The following is a 16,986-nucleotide window of genomic DNA, read 5'->3' as shown; positions in this document are numbered from 1 at the left end:
TAAACTTCTTTATGACAAAAAAACACAACTTAGTTTAAAAGACAAGCCTCAGGTGGAAGAAGAGTTTGATGCTACATAGAACTGAACAAGAGTAGGTTACCCAGATCATATACAGGAATTCCTACAATGCAGTAGGAAGAGAGAAAGAGAGAGATTATATGAAAGAACAATGGGGAAAAATATAAACACAAAGTTCACAAACAAGAAAACCCAAATGGCCAATAAACACATAGAAAGATGTTCAATCTCAACCTCACTAGTAATCAGAAATATATAAATTGAAATAACAGTGAAACAACCTTAACCTCAGATTGGTGTAAGTGAAGAAGGCTGACAATACCAAGTATTGACAAGAATGTGAGGAATCAGAAAATCTTATACTGCTAGTGGGAGAAATTCAAAGCTATCTAATACATTGAAATGTACATACTTTACAAGATAGAAATTCCTCTTCCAGGTATATACTCCAAAGAAATTCACACATAGGTACACAAAGTATGATATATTCATTGCAGTATTTTTTTTTGTAATAATCGTCGTCGTCGGCAGCCGTCCGTCTCGAGAGATGATGGTGTAGCTTCTCAAGAGTCTATCTGTAATAATAAAGAACTGAAAAAATATATTGATACTGGAAAAAATTATGGGGTGTATTTAGTCATGTGCAGATAGATGAATGTTTCACAACCAGCTCTCTGTGAAAACAGCCCTTAGTGTTTGCTGATTTCCGGGGTGTAAATATTCCTATCATGATCAATTTCAAGGTACCAACACCATGCCACTGAATGCAGTGTTGGGAAAAGATGTGTACCATGGGCTCTACATGCCCCAGCACAGTACTGCATATACCTACACACCCTCCTGCTCTCGCATGCATGAGGTATAAGAATCTTTGTTATCAGCAATCCCCAAAGTCTAGAGCCTGCATATCTCCACCTCAGACCCTTTTCTGGGGCAGGTTGGCCTGTTCTGTTGCCAGAAGAGCACTTCCTGTCAGAAAAGCATTTCTGGAGGTAAAGAGTGGGGCTTCCTGACCTAAATTAGGAGGTATGGAGCCTGGGCCAGCTTCTGATGGGTGGGGTTGTAGAAGAGGGTGCAGAGAGTCATGTTTCAGCCTCTCTGATCACTGGAAGCCCAGTGTTTCTGAAAGAATCTGAACTTGCTCGACAGCTAAAATGGTTTAGGTTTAAGTTAGCAAATACAATTTTTATGATTAAAAAAATTGGTGGGGAGGGACTTGATAAACATCAACTTTTATATGAATAACTGGCTCTAAAAAACACAGTAAAACATAGGAGAGTTTTATTTGTTTAATGTATTATTTAATTATTTTTAAATTCTGAAATAATTATGACAAAAATTAGTATTTGTTAACTCTGAAGACCAGAAAGTAGGGTTTATGTTGTTTTTTAAAGAAAAGTTCAATATTCTTGTGTAGAAATTCAAAAAAGCCCTTCCCAAAATGTATCCCTTGGGCATGTGAATTATTTTGAGCTGAAGGCAATCAAGACCCTGCAGGCTCATGGGAAACTTTTACCTCTCCCTTAAAGAATTTGAATTAGGGGCCTTTTCCATAGTAGGAGATGATGAGAGAGAACTTTTTTGACCTATGTATATGGCAGAGAAAACTACTAACTAGTGAACATCTGCTCTTCTTACTGTCCTGCCATGACTCTCTGAGGCCCCATAGTGACTTACCTCATCCTTAGCTTAGGATGTATGTGTATTCCACTTCCCTTTCTGTCTTGGAAACTCTCATGTGTGTAGGGTTCCTGACTTGCTCATGTATGCAGAGTTCCCATGTGTACGTATGTAGTTAAATTTGGTTTTCCTGTCAATCTGTCCCATGTCAATTTCATTATTAGACCAGCTGAAAGAACTCAGGAGGGCGGAGGAGCATTTTTTCCTCCCCACACTTGCTTAGGTACTGCTCCCTACTAGGACTCAGGTGTTAGTATTTCAAATGGGCAGTAGCACAGCTGTTTAATTCTCTCCACTTTCCCTTGCCTCCAGCTGTGATTTTGTCTTTCCCTTCCATCTAAAACATGTCTGAACAATGCACTATAATGATGGAGTCAGGTAACAGGAATTTAAATCTCACCTCTACCACTGACTAACTGTGGCATTTTGAGCATCAATGTGTAAAATGGATAGCGGTGCTTACATCATAGGACTAAAGTAAGGATTCGGTGAGATAACCTATGTGAGCACAGGTACCAGAAACAAGGGAAGCACTCAGCAAACTGTAGCTTTTTTTATTCACATCCACTGCCTCCTGGCAAGACAGGCAACAAGAACACGGAGCTGCGCAGCACATTCCTCATTCAGCAGAACCTCTGCTACTGGGAGCATAGGTCTTCAACAGGCACAACTTGCCCCTGGTGATTTTCCTCTCATGGTCTTGATTATATGTGTTAATCGGTCACCAGTTATTTGCAATCCCAGGCACTTTTATGTTCCAGGAAGTCAAGTGAATGAGACTGGAGCCTTAAATCCTAGATCTGAAGGTTTTATGGCTTTGCAGATAAAAGGAAGATTATGCATTTCTGGGGAAATGTTTTGTTTTCTGTATCAGCCCCAGTGTGCCTATCTTTTATGGTGTGGGGAAAAAATCAGAAAAGAGGCTTACTTCATTTATTGCCCATTTTCTGCCTACTTATTGAACCCTGGTAGAGTACTTGAAATTGAAGCTGACTCATCTGAGAGCTTACAAGATTTTCCTCTGATTTCAGGATAAGTCTCTAACCTCTGCTAATTACAAGGACCATCAATGTCCAAGAGGCCAAGTTGGACCAGGACATCTGGGAGGAAAGACTAAAAGAGTAAAGGAAAGACACAATTGGAGTAGGCTTTTCTCCAAGGAAATGTAATTTTAAAGAGGAAGAGGTCTAGTTGTTTTTCTACTATCAAGTGACAAAACGATCTCCATTGAATAATGAGATTAATGTTCCTTATTCAAGGAAAAGCAATCCATGCATTGGTGGAGTACCATGCCTCACAAGCAGTGGAGACCTCCTTCTGAGGGATTTTGTGTAAGAGGGAGTTTTATAAAGTTAGAAGCAGCAACACACCTCAGGGTATGACTGGCTGGGGTTGTATATTTTATGTTATTGAGAAAGATGAAGGAATAAGAAAATAAGTACTGTATAGATCCAAGAGCTGTCCTAGAGTTTGGGAATTGGGTGACTGGATATATTTTTCTGGTCAAGCAGAGCATTTTCAGAAACATAAAACATGGATTTGCTGATGTGGCACCCTGACAAAGTGGCTTTGTCTTGGGTCTAGGAGTGAGTGTATTACTGTAACAGAACCTCTGGGCTGCTCCGATTGAAACAGAACCCACAGGCCGTTTAGATAGGGGCCCGATTCCGCGACACCAGAATTACAACTCTCAGTACTAGAGTTTAGTGAAAAGAAGAAAGAACCGTTTATTTAACAGTTAAATAGATTTAGATTATTTGCGGATTTCTGCTGTTGAGTCTAATGTTCTTCAAAATACCCACAAACACATAGTTCTGCCTCCCCCTACCAAACCAGGCCAGCCTTAGAAAAGTCGGAAACACCGTTTCCCTACTTCCTAGGCACAGTTCAGCTTTACCAGTAGCTGCCAATCACTCAAATCTGACTGGGGAGGTCCCTTCTGTGCTGTGGTGCCCTCCCGCTCTCGGCCTCCTTTTAAACTGCCTTCTTCCTGCAAAGTGTGTGGATCTCTTCTTTTTCTCAAAACCGCATGGCGAGAGCTTCTTAAAGCGGCCTGAAGAGCCCTCTCAAAACCGCATGGAGAACTCAGCTTCTTTAATCCACAAGGAGAAGGCCCCTTCACCAAGCTGCATGGAGGCGGCGCGCGCGAGAGAGAGAGAGAGCGAGAGCCAGAGTGAGGGCGAGTCCAAGTGAGAGAGAATCTGAGTGAGCAAGAGACTGAGGGACAAAGAGACCGTGAGACCGAGCTAAAATGTCTGCAGCTGCTTATATATCCCTGACTGCGTCCTCTGACACAGTGGGTGTTGCAACCAGTTCTGACCATTCATAGAACCCTACACAGGCTCTGTAGGCTCCTTCCGTACCATCCCACAGTTCAAGACTCCTCTCATCTTCATGGGCTTTGGAAGTATTAAAGCCATTCTGCATAACAAAGACACTAGCAACTAGCCCCAGGCATGCAAAGGTGTCTTAAAAGCTGCTTCCTTTTCCCCATTCCCCAGCCGCAAACTTTGGGGTTTGTTTTTGGACACCCCTGTTTCTGTAACATTACAGCACTACTGTCCCTGAGCTATGGGTACAAAGAAACAGGTTTAAATAGTGAAAGGGACACTTACTTGTTAGATATAAAGACCTTCCTGGTCATCTAAGGATTCTTGGATCCTGAAAGGGTTTTAAGGAGGGAGGCAGCATTGGTCACAGAGAATAATGCCAAAGGTGCTCCTGGGGTTGGGAGGAGGCAAGCAGGGACAGGAAAGAGGTGGTGTTGGAGAAAGAATGAGTGTTGCTTGGTTTGGGAATTTTTCTTTGTCCTGGGAGAGGTCATTCAATTTTGAGGTCATTTAATGGAAGCAAGATGATAGTAAATCACAAATGTAACATGATCCAGAGAACAAGAGGTTCAGCCCTCTTAGGAAATAAATGAAAATTGTAATGCCATTTCCCTTTGAAAACCTCAAAATTGTTTTTGGTACTGTTGATTCTTTTATGCAAGTGGCCAGTTGCATTATCTGACACTTCACTAGGACTCTGAGTTAGTGCAAGGACAAAGTAATAGAATAGCCAGTATGGGGTCACTATTGGAAATTCTAGGGGTAATTAGTCAAATAAATAGACTAGCTAAGGAGGCTAAGCGGGTCTGTTTACATTCATTCCCATGATTAATGAAATTTTTAAACATAAGTTTATCATCTAATACCAGTGGTGGGAGTGGGTAGGCAACCGTGGCAGCCACTTTCCAAAACAATGCCACATATCACACACTAATGAGGACAGCTGTGCACAGACATGCAAGGGAGAATGTCAGTCAGTGATGGCCTGTGAATAGATGGCCTAAATGACTCTACATAACAGGGAAGGAAGAAGACTAGCCACATCTTGGTTTTTCAGTTGAATTTCTGAGAACAGTTTGCTAACTTCCTAAGAAGTTCCCTATCTTGAATGGTATTTCCTCTTATTCAAATAATAGCAATTATATGATAACACCAAGGTGACTTATTAAGAGTTATTACTTGGCAGGCACTGTAAAACATGTTTTACATAAGCTATTTAATTCAATTCTCATAACAATCCCATAAGGGAAAAATTGTTGCCCTCATTTCATAAAAGACTCAGCCCAGAGAGGTTATATACAGGGTGGGGCAAAAGTAGGTTTACAGTTATAAGTGCATGAAACAAAGAGTTCATTCTTATATTATTATATTTTATTGTATTATTTTCATATAAACAACTGTAAACCTACTTTTGCCACACTCTGTATGGTACCCTGAACCCCAAAAGTGTAAAAATGGAGAAAATAGTTTAATGATTTTTTTTTCTCTTTCTAGAGCAGTCTTCATTCTTAGTTGATTAGTTAGAATGGCCTAGTGTGTTCATTCATTTATTTGTTCATCTGTGAATTCATCCATTAAATTTTTGTTGAGTGCATCCTTTGTGCCAGACATTGTGGTAGACATTCGGGAAGAAGCCATGAACCAGGCAGACACCGTCCTTGCCTTCATGAACCTTACACAGGGGTGAGTATCACGGAAAGGCAAGCACCCATCAACATTTTAGTAGATTCCAAAATAAAAATGGATTGACAGGTAAATAGATGAATAAATTGTGATATATTCGTAGATCACAATAGACTCCTACTAGGATAGAACACACAATAAAATACTGTCACCATGAAATACTACTGAGAAATAAAAAAGATTTAAACTACTGTTATATACAACATGAACAAATATCAAAAGCATTATGCTAAGTGAAAGAAGCCAGCCAGATACAAGACTATAGTCTATGTGATTCTATTTATATAAAATAGAAGAAGGCAAAACCATAATAATATAATCCACATCAGCAAGGCCCAGGGTTAGGGATGGAAGGAGATTGACTACAAAGAACAGTAGGAAACTTGGGAGGGTAATGGAAATATTTTATATCTTGACTGAGTTGGTGATTATATAACTGTATAAATTTATCAAAGCTTGGGGAATTGTACACTTAGAATTTGTAAATTTATTGTATATAAATTATATCTCAGTAAAGCTGACTTAAAAAATTAGTATCCCACCTCTTCCACTGACATATCATGTGACATTGGTCAAAACACTAAATGTATGTTTTGGTTTTTTCTTTTACAATATGAGGCTAATGAGAACTTTTTTGCCCTTTTATCACTGGGTCAAGAGAATTTCAAAAGTGCCAGAGAAAGACTTTACCATGTATTAAGTGCTGTGTAAATATGCAACTTCACTGTTATTGTTCCTTCACTGAGGACCGTTCCATGTCAATTCTTAGAGGCATAGAGTGAACTTAATTTGATAGGTTTCGTAACATTTTGGAGTTTGATCTCTTGTAGGAAGGGCAGCCACAGAGGCTAAGATGGGACCTCATAATCCCAGGTCAGCATGTTTTAGAGAAGACCCAACCATCTGCTTTGGATTTGGACCATCAAGTGCTTGAGCAGATGGAAACATCCTCTTCTGAAGCTTTTGCCAATGACTACATATCCCTACATAATTAACAAGTCCATGTCCCCTGTTGGGTCGAATGAGAGACAAATGCTGAGGGTGGATCCATGGAGTCTGGTCACAGAACAAAATAAGCAACTGATGGTTGGCTGTGTGTTTAGAAAAGCTCCTTGATTCTCATCCAGGCATTTATTTTTTTTGATGCTGGCTGTTTTCCCAAAGAAGCAAAAATGTTCTCATCTCAATTCTGAAAACAATTCTTAGGCTACCAACTTTTATTTTATTTTATTTAGTTTACAGTTCAATATGTTACCAATTTTGAGACCAGTCATACTAAGGAGAAATGTGAATAGCACAAATAATCCATCTTGACAGGTTAAGCATCCAGCCAGTATTTTAGCCTGTCACCAACATGCACTTGAGCCCATGCTGAATGCTGAGAGAGAAACCAAGAATATTGCACATTACTTGTCCTATAGGCCTTAAAATTTAACTTTTCCTGGGAGTTTGGCCTCTTCATTTATTGGGTCACAGAAAAAAAGTTTATAACATTCAAATATGTCCATCATGAAGTGTTTTTAGAATTTAAAAACATAAAGAAGAGCCCTGACCATTGTAGCTCAGTTGGTTGAGCATTGTCCCACAAAGCACAAGATCGCCATTTCGATTCCCTGACAGAGCACATGCCCGGGTTGCAGACCTAGTCCCAGGTCAGGGCCAATTGATGTTTCTCTCATATATCAATATTTCTCTCACTCTCTTTTTCCCTCCCTTCCCCTCTCTCTAAGAATAAACAAACAAACAAACAAACAAATCTGTAAAAGATTAAAACATATAAAAAAGAAAAATCATCATGAATCCCACTCTAGATACAGTTTCCTTCTATTTTAATTTACATATGCATATTTCATAGTAGATTTTTATCCACTGAAATTTTGACTGCTAGAACTTTCATGGAGCCACTGAAATGGAATGTCCTTTATTTTTCCTACATTATTCCTCTTGAGAAAGCTCATCAGTGCTCAACCCTCTCCCAGCAGGCTTTCGCCAATGCAAACCCCACCAGAAACACTGTGGGTCCTCGGGTGTCTCATCTTTTAAAAAAATAATGTGTAATAAGTTTTTCTGTATTCCAATGAATAGTTATTCGATGCAAACAACACTGACAACAACACTGGAAAACACAGCAGGAAAATGCTAACTTTAATCCCACTACCCAAAACAACTGCTAGCATCTTGGTGTATGTCCTAGATTTCCCCTCTCATGTTTATTTTTCCTCATAAAAATGTTCGTTACATTAGGTTTATAGGCTGGCTTGCAAATGTTTTTCCATGTTGATAGATATTTTTCAACAACCAGCTTATCAGTGATGACATATCATTCCATTCAGTGAGTATAAGCAGATTAACTAGCCAAGACTGTGTTGTGGATCTAGAGTTGATTTAGTTGATTTTGCTTCCCGTCGGCAGCCGTCCGTCTCGAGAGACGATGGTGTAGCTTCTTAAGAGTCTATCTGCACTGCCGAGAATGGCTGTGCAGTCCGACTCGGGAGTGACACGGTATCTGTCTCCGCCCGTGTTGAATCGACATCTTGCGATGACGCTGGAGTGTCCTCTCCAGTGAAGCTGAAGCTACAGAGCCTGGGCAGGGTGATATGGAGGGTCTGCTGTTGCCCATGCAGCAGACCCCCCCCTCTCTTCGCAGCTGAAGGGTCCAAGGGAAAGACGGAGTCAATACAGCTTGGCTTCAGGTGCACCGCAGGAGTTGCCGGTGTTGACTACAACGTCAAACCGCCTTAGGGACTCCGGCTCCGGATTTTCTGTCGGGGTTTACTCCCTTAGCCTTTCCCTGGAAGAGGTATGCTGCAAGGCAGCGGAGGTTTTTTGGAATCAGAGTTTTCCTTCTCTGACCATATGACAACTTACTTCATAAAAACCAGCAAGAGAGAGAATCTATTGAAAGAGTCCATGAGCAAAACGAAGTTATAATCTTAAGTGATACAACAAAAGTGACATCCCATCACCTTTGCTATATTCTATGGTTTAGAGGGAAGTTACCCACACTCAAGGGTAAAGAGTACACAAGGATCCCAACACCAGGAAGTGGAGGTCACTTAAAGCCATCTTAGAATGTAACAAAACAAAAAGTTATTATTGGGCCATGCTTTTGTGTAGAGGGCAACAGGTTCTGGGTGTAGGGGCACCAAATATTCCCTGTAAAAAGTTTCAATATGTAAGTATGTAAGGGCTTTAAATGTTCTTTGTAAGAAGTAGCAAGGACTTGCTAAAAGGCCTTGGAAAAAGGAATGTAAGAAGGAGTGTTATAACAATTAGTGATTTACAAGCTAAAAGTTGATTTTGCTTAGCACAGGCAATACTACAGTAAATATATTGCATTTGCAATTATCCGTATCTCAGGTTATTGCCTTAGAACAAATTCCATTAAGTGGAAACGCTGGGTCAAAAGTACAGAGTTGTTTTATTTTTTAAAAGAAATGCAATTACAAAAGATTGTCACTCCCCCGCCCTCTGAAAGTATGTCACAGAAACCTCAGGCAGTTTGAAGTCTTTATCAGAAGACAGTAATAATGCAGGAATGAACTCTTTCAGAGGAAAACAAAACACTATGGTTTGGGTAACTGACCAAAGGCAAAATAACACAAAAGTGAGGAATATTTGGACTAATAACATGTATGAGGCAATGTCCATTCTTTCATTCTTTGTTACATGCTGTGATACAGACAATAATCCATTTAGCAAGAGTGGCAAAATAGTTTCCTAAAGTAGATCCTTCAAATGGAATAATGGTTACAAACACAGTAAACATGACAGGTTGTTACAGGTAGCTTATTAAGGGAGCAATCTGTAGGTAAGAGACATTGATAACCTGGTCAACCCTTTTGAGGCACCAGAATCTGGACCATCATTGTCAGTTAAAATTTTTCTCTGAATATGGCTGTAATGATATCTGAGCATTCATTAGCTTGAAATTTTACAGAGCTAATAAAAGCATTAATTAAGAATGCCAAAACCCACATGTGGAAGGAGACCTAGATCCAATTTACTATGCACTGAATGTAAGCACCATTTTATATATTACTGTTACAGAGTGGGGGTCCCCCAAAATCCCCAGAGCCTGTGGGTTGGGGGATGAGGAGAAGAAGGGGGCCCTTTAAGATGCCTTTGCATAACTATGGCTGGCAGCTAGTGTCTTAGTTATGCAAATGGCTTTGGTTCTTCCAGGGCCCCAAGGAAATGGGAGGGGTTTTGACTATGGAATAGTGAGGAAAGAGCATACAGGCCTGTGCAAGGTTTTGTGAATAGTCAGAACTGGTTACCATGCCCACTGTATCACAAGCCATGGTCAGGGATTTCAAAATAAGGCGGCAACCATTTTAGGGAGAGGAGAGGAGATCCACACAGTTTGAGAGAGAGAGTAGGAAGTACGACGTGGTTTGCAAGGAGGGCAGAGAAGAGATCCATGCAGCTTTGAAGGGGCAGAGAGAGAACTGTCCACAATCCAGTGCAACAGGGCACATGTTTTCCTAGACTGTTTATATGGAGGCTGCTGACATCGTACCCCAGATCCTGAAGGAGACAGCTGACAGATAAGGGATAGGGAACTTCTGGGCATGTTTTTGGCTTCTAGCCTTTTGGGGAGCAACAGAAGTGCTGGGTCCTATGGGAGAACAGGGCTCTGAGCTGAAGTGCTCACTGCCCTCCCCACGTTGGAATACTGTAAATAAAGATCTGTTTTCCTTGACACTAGTTATTGGGTTTTACACCAAGGCACCACGTGAAGGAACCCCCTTTCACTCTGTAACAAGGTCTCTTAAGAGCAAAAGAAGTCGACTTTTGTTACCTGTATGCAACAACCAGAACAGAGCCTGTTTTTAGCATCATTATGTTGCTTAATCTTTACTTAAGACCTTTGTTGTATATTATAGACTGAATGTGACCACCGAATTTATATGTTGATGTTCTTTAACAACTGGAGTGGCTACATTTGAGGATTGGGCCTCTAAATAAATAATGAGGGTTAAATGAGGTCATAAGGGTGGGGCCCTCATCCTTATGAGAAGAGACACCTGGGAGCTCACTCTTTCACTCCACAAGCATAAATCCAGGAAAATCCACATGGGGTGGTCGCAAGAGGCAGCCACCCACAAGCCAGGAAGAGAGCTCTCACCATAAACCACATTTGCCATCATTTTGATCTTACACTTCCCAGACTCCAGAACTGTGAAAAAATTAATGTCTGTTATTTATGCCATCCAATCTGTGGTATTGTTATAGCAGCTCAAGCAGGCTCATATCCCATGGGTATCACCACCATCATCTATGTTATAGATGAGAAAACTTTGAAAAATGTTAATAATTAGTACCAGGTCACACTGTAAGAGGTGATTAACTTTTAAATTTACCTCTGTCTTCTGTCACAGCCTATTTTATATCAGTTTTATCTCCCTGACTCTACAGGAGAGAAAATTGGTGGTTGTCTCTCATACGTGACTTGAGATACTCTATGCAGCCTTTCTAGGTTCCAAGACAAGCTTTTTATCATCTGTCTCAGTTCCTGGAACTCTCACATTACAGAACCTTTGCCCAAGGTTCCAAAGTCTTCTCTCTTTTTTGACACACCCTATAAAATTCAGAAACCTCTGGTAAGGATGATATTTTAAGCCAAGGAATTTGACATGTAGCCTCCTTCCCAAAGGTATAGCTTACCTGAAAATTTCAGAACATGAGTCAAGTTACCTAGACTATGAATAAAGAGACCAACCAGACCTAATTAGTAGTCCACCAATGCGATTATGTTACAAATAAACTTCAAACAAGGAATCAATAAGTGATCATAATTAAAACTAAATGTACTTGTTATATAATTTAGAGCTACTTAATTCTATTGAAATTATGCCTTAAAATGGGGGCATTCTGAATATTTACTGGCAAAATAAGACAGAGAAAAACACAGCCTCCATTATACCTTTGAATTTTTCATTTTTAAGTCTCACCAACACTTGGGAGCCAGGCATGGACTCTCTCTAATCCCCTTGCTATCACATAAATATCTATGCACACACACACACACACAGTATTTCAACTATGTGTTCCAATCCTAAGACAAATAAACAAACAAACAAAAAACATGTAAATAACCCAGCTGTTAACTTTTTCAGCCACAATTTATTCATTCAAGTCTGCTCTTGCAAGCATATTCCCTACCCCAGTTACCCATCATTCACCCAACTGCACCAAACCAGAAAATTAAGAACCATTATTGCTTCTTCCCTCTCATAGCACTCAATCTCAATATGTTATGTGGATTCACTCTCCAAACTGTCCACCTCACATTAGATCCCATCCTATCACTGGTCACTGTCACTACTCCATTCTAGGACTGCTTCAGCCTCCTCAGTAACCTCCCACCGATTCACTGTGTGTAAAACTTCAGGAAGTTTCAAGGAATGAACAACAGTAAGGGATTACTAAAAGTTGTTTATATTTGCCATATTGCATGTATGTTTCCCTTGTCATGTGTCTCTACATGGTCTTTTATGGAGACTCAGAATGTTAATGCTGTTTTCATGAAAGGTCTTAAATTCTTACCAGGACCTCAGATTTGTGATGGTTTATGATTTGAGAACAACTCACTCAACTTCTTTGAACTTTTGTTTCTTTATCTGTAAAATGATGTCAGACCTTGATGCAACATATCAAGTTTTAAGGTTCTCTGAGGTCTTGAATAAACTTTTATTTGCTTTCATAATTCAAAGCTAGGGACTCAGTGTGTACATTGGTGAGGATTACTGTGTTTAGACTGTTCAATTACTTCCTGTCAGGAATCTGTCTTTGGTGTTATGTGGTCCACAAGAGGGCGCCCACTTTCTAGGAACTGAATATCTATACGCAGCCTTGGTCACTGAAATCATTCTCTTAGATTTCAGGGAAATTCCAGACAGCACAGATTATAAGAAATTTAAAATGTACCTGTAACTTACTTAGCTGTTTCAAAAGACAGTTGTTAGTACAAATTTACTTCAAATTTTTAAAAAGGAGTATTTTCACATAGGGTGATTTTGTGATCTTACCTATGATATTGGCGTGATGAAATATATGAAATTTGTCTGGAGCTAGATTTGAGGTTTATTCAACACTATAGAGAATCCTCAGTTAGTTAATTTACCTCATTCCTACTTTATGGCTGGACTTCTTAATTACTTCTGCTTGATTTACCTCAGAGGGCTGTATGGAAATAAATTTAAAGTATATGAATATGATTTGAGACACTATCTACATGTAAGCTGTTGTTATTAGATAAAAGTTTATTGCTGAAAAGATCAGGACTCTGGATACATGTTAATTATAATTCGATATTTGTAGGGAAAAAAAGGCAAAATGAAATCACAAGAGATACATCTTTCTCCTTGAAATGTATTTACTTGAAATTCCCATCAAATAGAAGAAAGATACCCACATAAATATCATGTCTGCACTGAACTGCCTCATTCCTTTTATGCTACATTGTGGCTTTATCAGGCCACTGAGTCAAACATTTTCAATATAAAAATGATTCTGGGCACAATTTTTCACAAAAACAAAAAATGCTTTGGAAAGCAAATAAGCAATATTGAGAGAAGATTCTTCTACCCACTGACTGAGAGAAATTGATTCAAGTATGGCCATTTATGGGCTTTGGGTAAACTATTAATGGTTTGGTGAGGAAGATGGTGATGATGAGAGGAATGGGACAAAGTTGACAGGGATAAGGGAAAGGTAGAGAAAGGGGTTGGGAGATTCCCTGGAGGGTCATGGGAAAGGACGAACAAATTGCTAGTCAAAAGGACCCTGTAGGCAGGTAAACATTAGGTCAGCACTTCAGCCACCAGAGCATCTCTCAAGCCACTGGACACCAGGAGGACTCAAAAAGTGTCATGGAAGGCAGAGCAGCCACCTAGAAGGCTGGTCAGGGTACCACGAGAAGATGTGAGAGATGATATCTATGAGAAGACTTCTTTTTTTAAAAAAAGTAATTTATTTATTTATTTTATTTTATTTTTAGAGAGAGGGGAAAGGAGAGAGGGAGAGAAACATCACTGTGTGGTTGCCTGTCACTCGCGCCCTCAACTGGGGACCTGACGTGCAACCTAGTCATGTGCCCTGACTGGGAATCGAACCAGCGATACTTGACTCACAGGCCCACGCTCAATCCACTGAGCCACAGCAGACAGGGAGTATGAGAAGACTTCTTACATGAGGTCATGGAATTCATAGAAAGAGCACATGGGTTTTCAAAATGGTAATGAATGACCTTAAGAATGTTAATTAACTTCTCTGAGCCTCGGTTTCTTCAACTGTGAAATGAGGATAATAATACCTACCTCTGTGTATTATATAAGTATTTAATAAATTATACATATAAAGTACTACAAAAACACAACGATCATCCTGATCCCCCTATCCTCATCTTCATCACCTTTATCTTCCTCATTATCACCAAATATTACTTTCCTGCTAAGGCCTTAATGATGCAAGTCCTTAAATGGACATACCTAGATAAAGGTTTTGGTGGCTTCTCATGCATGAAAACTAAATTAAAAACAAAACTGTGATAAAGTGTAGCATACATCTATTTGTGACTAAGTAATTCCACTCCTATGTATTTACCAAAAAGACATTAAAATATGTGTAAATAAAAAGTCATGTACTCAGTGTCATTGCATTTTTTTATTGTAAAATGACATTTAAAGTTAGATCTACCCTTTTAACAGTTTTGAGTGTACAATACAGTATTGATAACCATAGGTGTAATGTACTTCAGAGTTCTAGAATTAATTCTTTTTGCAGAATTGAAACTATTCCCATTGAAAAGCGATTTCCCACTTCCCCTCTTCCTAACCCTTGGCAACCATGAGTTTGCTCTCCCTATCTCTTGCTTCCATGAGTTTGGATCTCTTAGATATCTTGTATAACTGGGAAATATGCTATACTTGCCTTATTGGACTGGCTTATTTCTCTTAACATAATATCCTTGAAGTTCTTCTGTGTTGTTGCATATGACGCTATTTCCTTCCTTTTGAAGACTGAATACTATTCCATTGTGTGTATATACCACATTTTGTTTATCCATTATTCTGTTGATGGATATTTAGGCTGTTTCCACATCTTCACTATTGCAAAAAGCGCTTCTCTGCAGTTTTAGTCATAATGGCCTCAAACGGGAAGCAACCCAAATGTCCATTGAGTGGTGAATTAATAAATAAATTGTGCTAGATTCATCCAGGGGATGAAGTACTGACATTGTCAATAACATAGATAAATCTCAGACACATTATGCTGAATGAAAGAGGCCAGACACTAAAGAACACACACTAATAATTTCCTTACATGAAGTTCAAGAGAGGCCAAATTAATTGTGGTGACAGAAATCAGAGCAGAGGCCAGGTGGGACAGGGATGGTAGAGACTGACTGAAAAGGGGCCTCATGAGCCATGACATGATATTATTTAGGGTAGAGATTTCACAGGTATACATGTGAAACTTTTCACTTAAGCTTTGTGCATTTGTCTTATGTAAATTATGCCCCAATAATATTTTAGTTATTTGAGAAAATAAGACAAAATGAAACAACATGTTTGTGCTATTTAAGTGGCCTAACAGGGCTCACAAAGCAAAGTGGAGCTACCAAGACATAAAGAAGGCAGCACGTACACAGACAGCTTCCCTGGCAAATGGATAGATGTACATAGTGATGCAAAAGCAAGGGCAACTTTCCAGAGGAGAGCGGGCACTTCCATTACCATTCAGAAAACGAGCCAGCTGACAGAAGCCACCCCAGTGGAAGGTTCCCTCTGTGAAAGCTGAATTGTCATCTGTTAAAAGCAAGGTCTGTGAAAAGGGTTGATTGGGCACATCCAGACACATCCAGAGCATTTGTCTATTTTATACTATCATATCTATTAATTTGTAAACTCACCCTACAACCAGTCTTCTGCTCTTTCTCCAAAGTATGTCCCTAAGAAGCTATATCTCGCCTCCTTCATTGCAGCCACCACAACCCACGCGAGTGTCATCTCCAGCCTGGTTATGGCAATAAGCCCAGTTACTGGTGGCCCCACTCCCAACCTTGCCCCTCTACAGCCTATCTACAGCATAGTAGCCAGAGATATGCAGTTAAAGCTCCAGTAGTTTTAACCCTTAAAACAAAGTGCCGAATTCTTGCCCTGGCCCACAAAATCTTCATGAGCCTCCTGCTGCCCACCTTTCCAACCTCAGCTCCTTTCCTAAGGCGCCCTGCCTGCTTCCTGCTCTAGCCATGGTGGCTTCTTACTGTAGCCCCAATATTCTAGGCTGGTCTCAGGTACAGGGCTTTGCACTTGCTGTTCCCTCTGCCTGGAATGATCCTGCTCCACAGCTTCTTGCTTTTACTTCATTTAGGTCACTGTTCATGTAGCCTCTCCTTGGAGATACCTCCTCTAATCCCTCCTTTATAAAATGGCACACACACACACACACACACACACACACACACACACACACACACCAGTTACTACCTTTCCTGTTAACCCAGGTGATCGCTAATTCTGTGTGTCCAGTTCACTGGGCCATGAAGTGTCCATATACTTGGTCAAACATTATTCTGGGTCTAATGCTCTGAAATTGAATCATGGTGGTAGTTGTACAACTGTAAGTTGACTAAAAATCATTAAATTATACACTTAATAAGAGCATTTCATGGCATGTAAGTTGTACCTCAAAAATTTTGTTTAGAAAAGAAAAAGAACCCATCTGATGTCTATTGGTGCCTTGCCAGCCAGTTCCAGAGATTTCTCTGATGGCAGAAGAAAACCTCTAAATCTTATGTAGTAGCTTAACATTTTTATTAAGGCAATAATATCCACACCTTGAAAAGCCTTGTACTTAGAAAACATTTAAACACATAGAAAATTGAAAGAATTTTACAAGGAACATCTTTATACCTGTTCTACTGGATTTCACTGCTTGCTTTGTCACATACTGAGACATTTACCCATGCCACTCCTCCGCCATCAATCTACCTTATTTTTTGTTGAATCATGTTGTTCTATAAATTTTGAGAAAAGTCACTCCCATCAAGCTTTCTCAGTCCTTCCCCCTGGCCACATGTCATTTAATCACATCATGTGTCAATGCAGTAAGTGGATCCTGCCTTATGGATGAAGGAACATTCTCACAAAAGCTAGCAGCTGGCTCAGTGTCATTTAGCTAGGAAGCACGAGAGCCCACGTCTTGCTCAGGCTAAAGCCTAGACTCTTACTCTGTGCTCCAATGCCCTCTGATGTGGCACTTTCCC

The sequence above is a fragment of the Furipterus horrens genome, unplaced genomic scaffold (assembly GCF_987537825.1).
Source record: "Furipterus horrens unplaced genomic scaffold, mFurHor1.1.pri manual_scaffold_6, whole genome shotgun sequence".
Classification (NCBI taxonomy): Eukaryota; Metazoa; Chordata; class Mammalia; order Chiroptera; family Furipteridae; genus Furipterus; species Furipterus horrens.
This window is presented reverse-complemented; position numbering follows the sequence as displayed.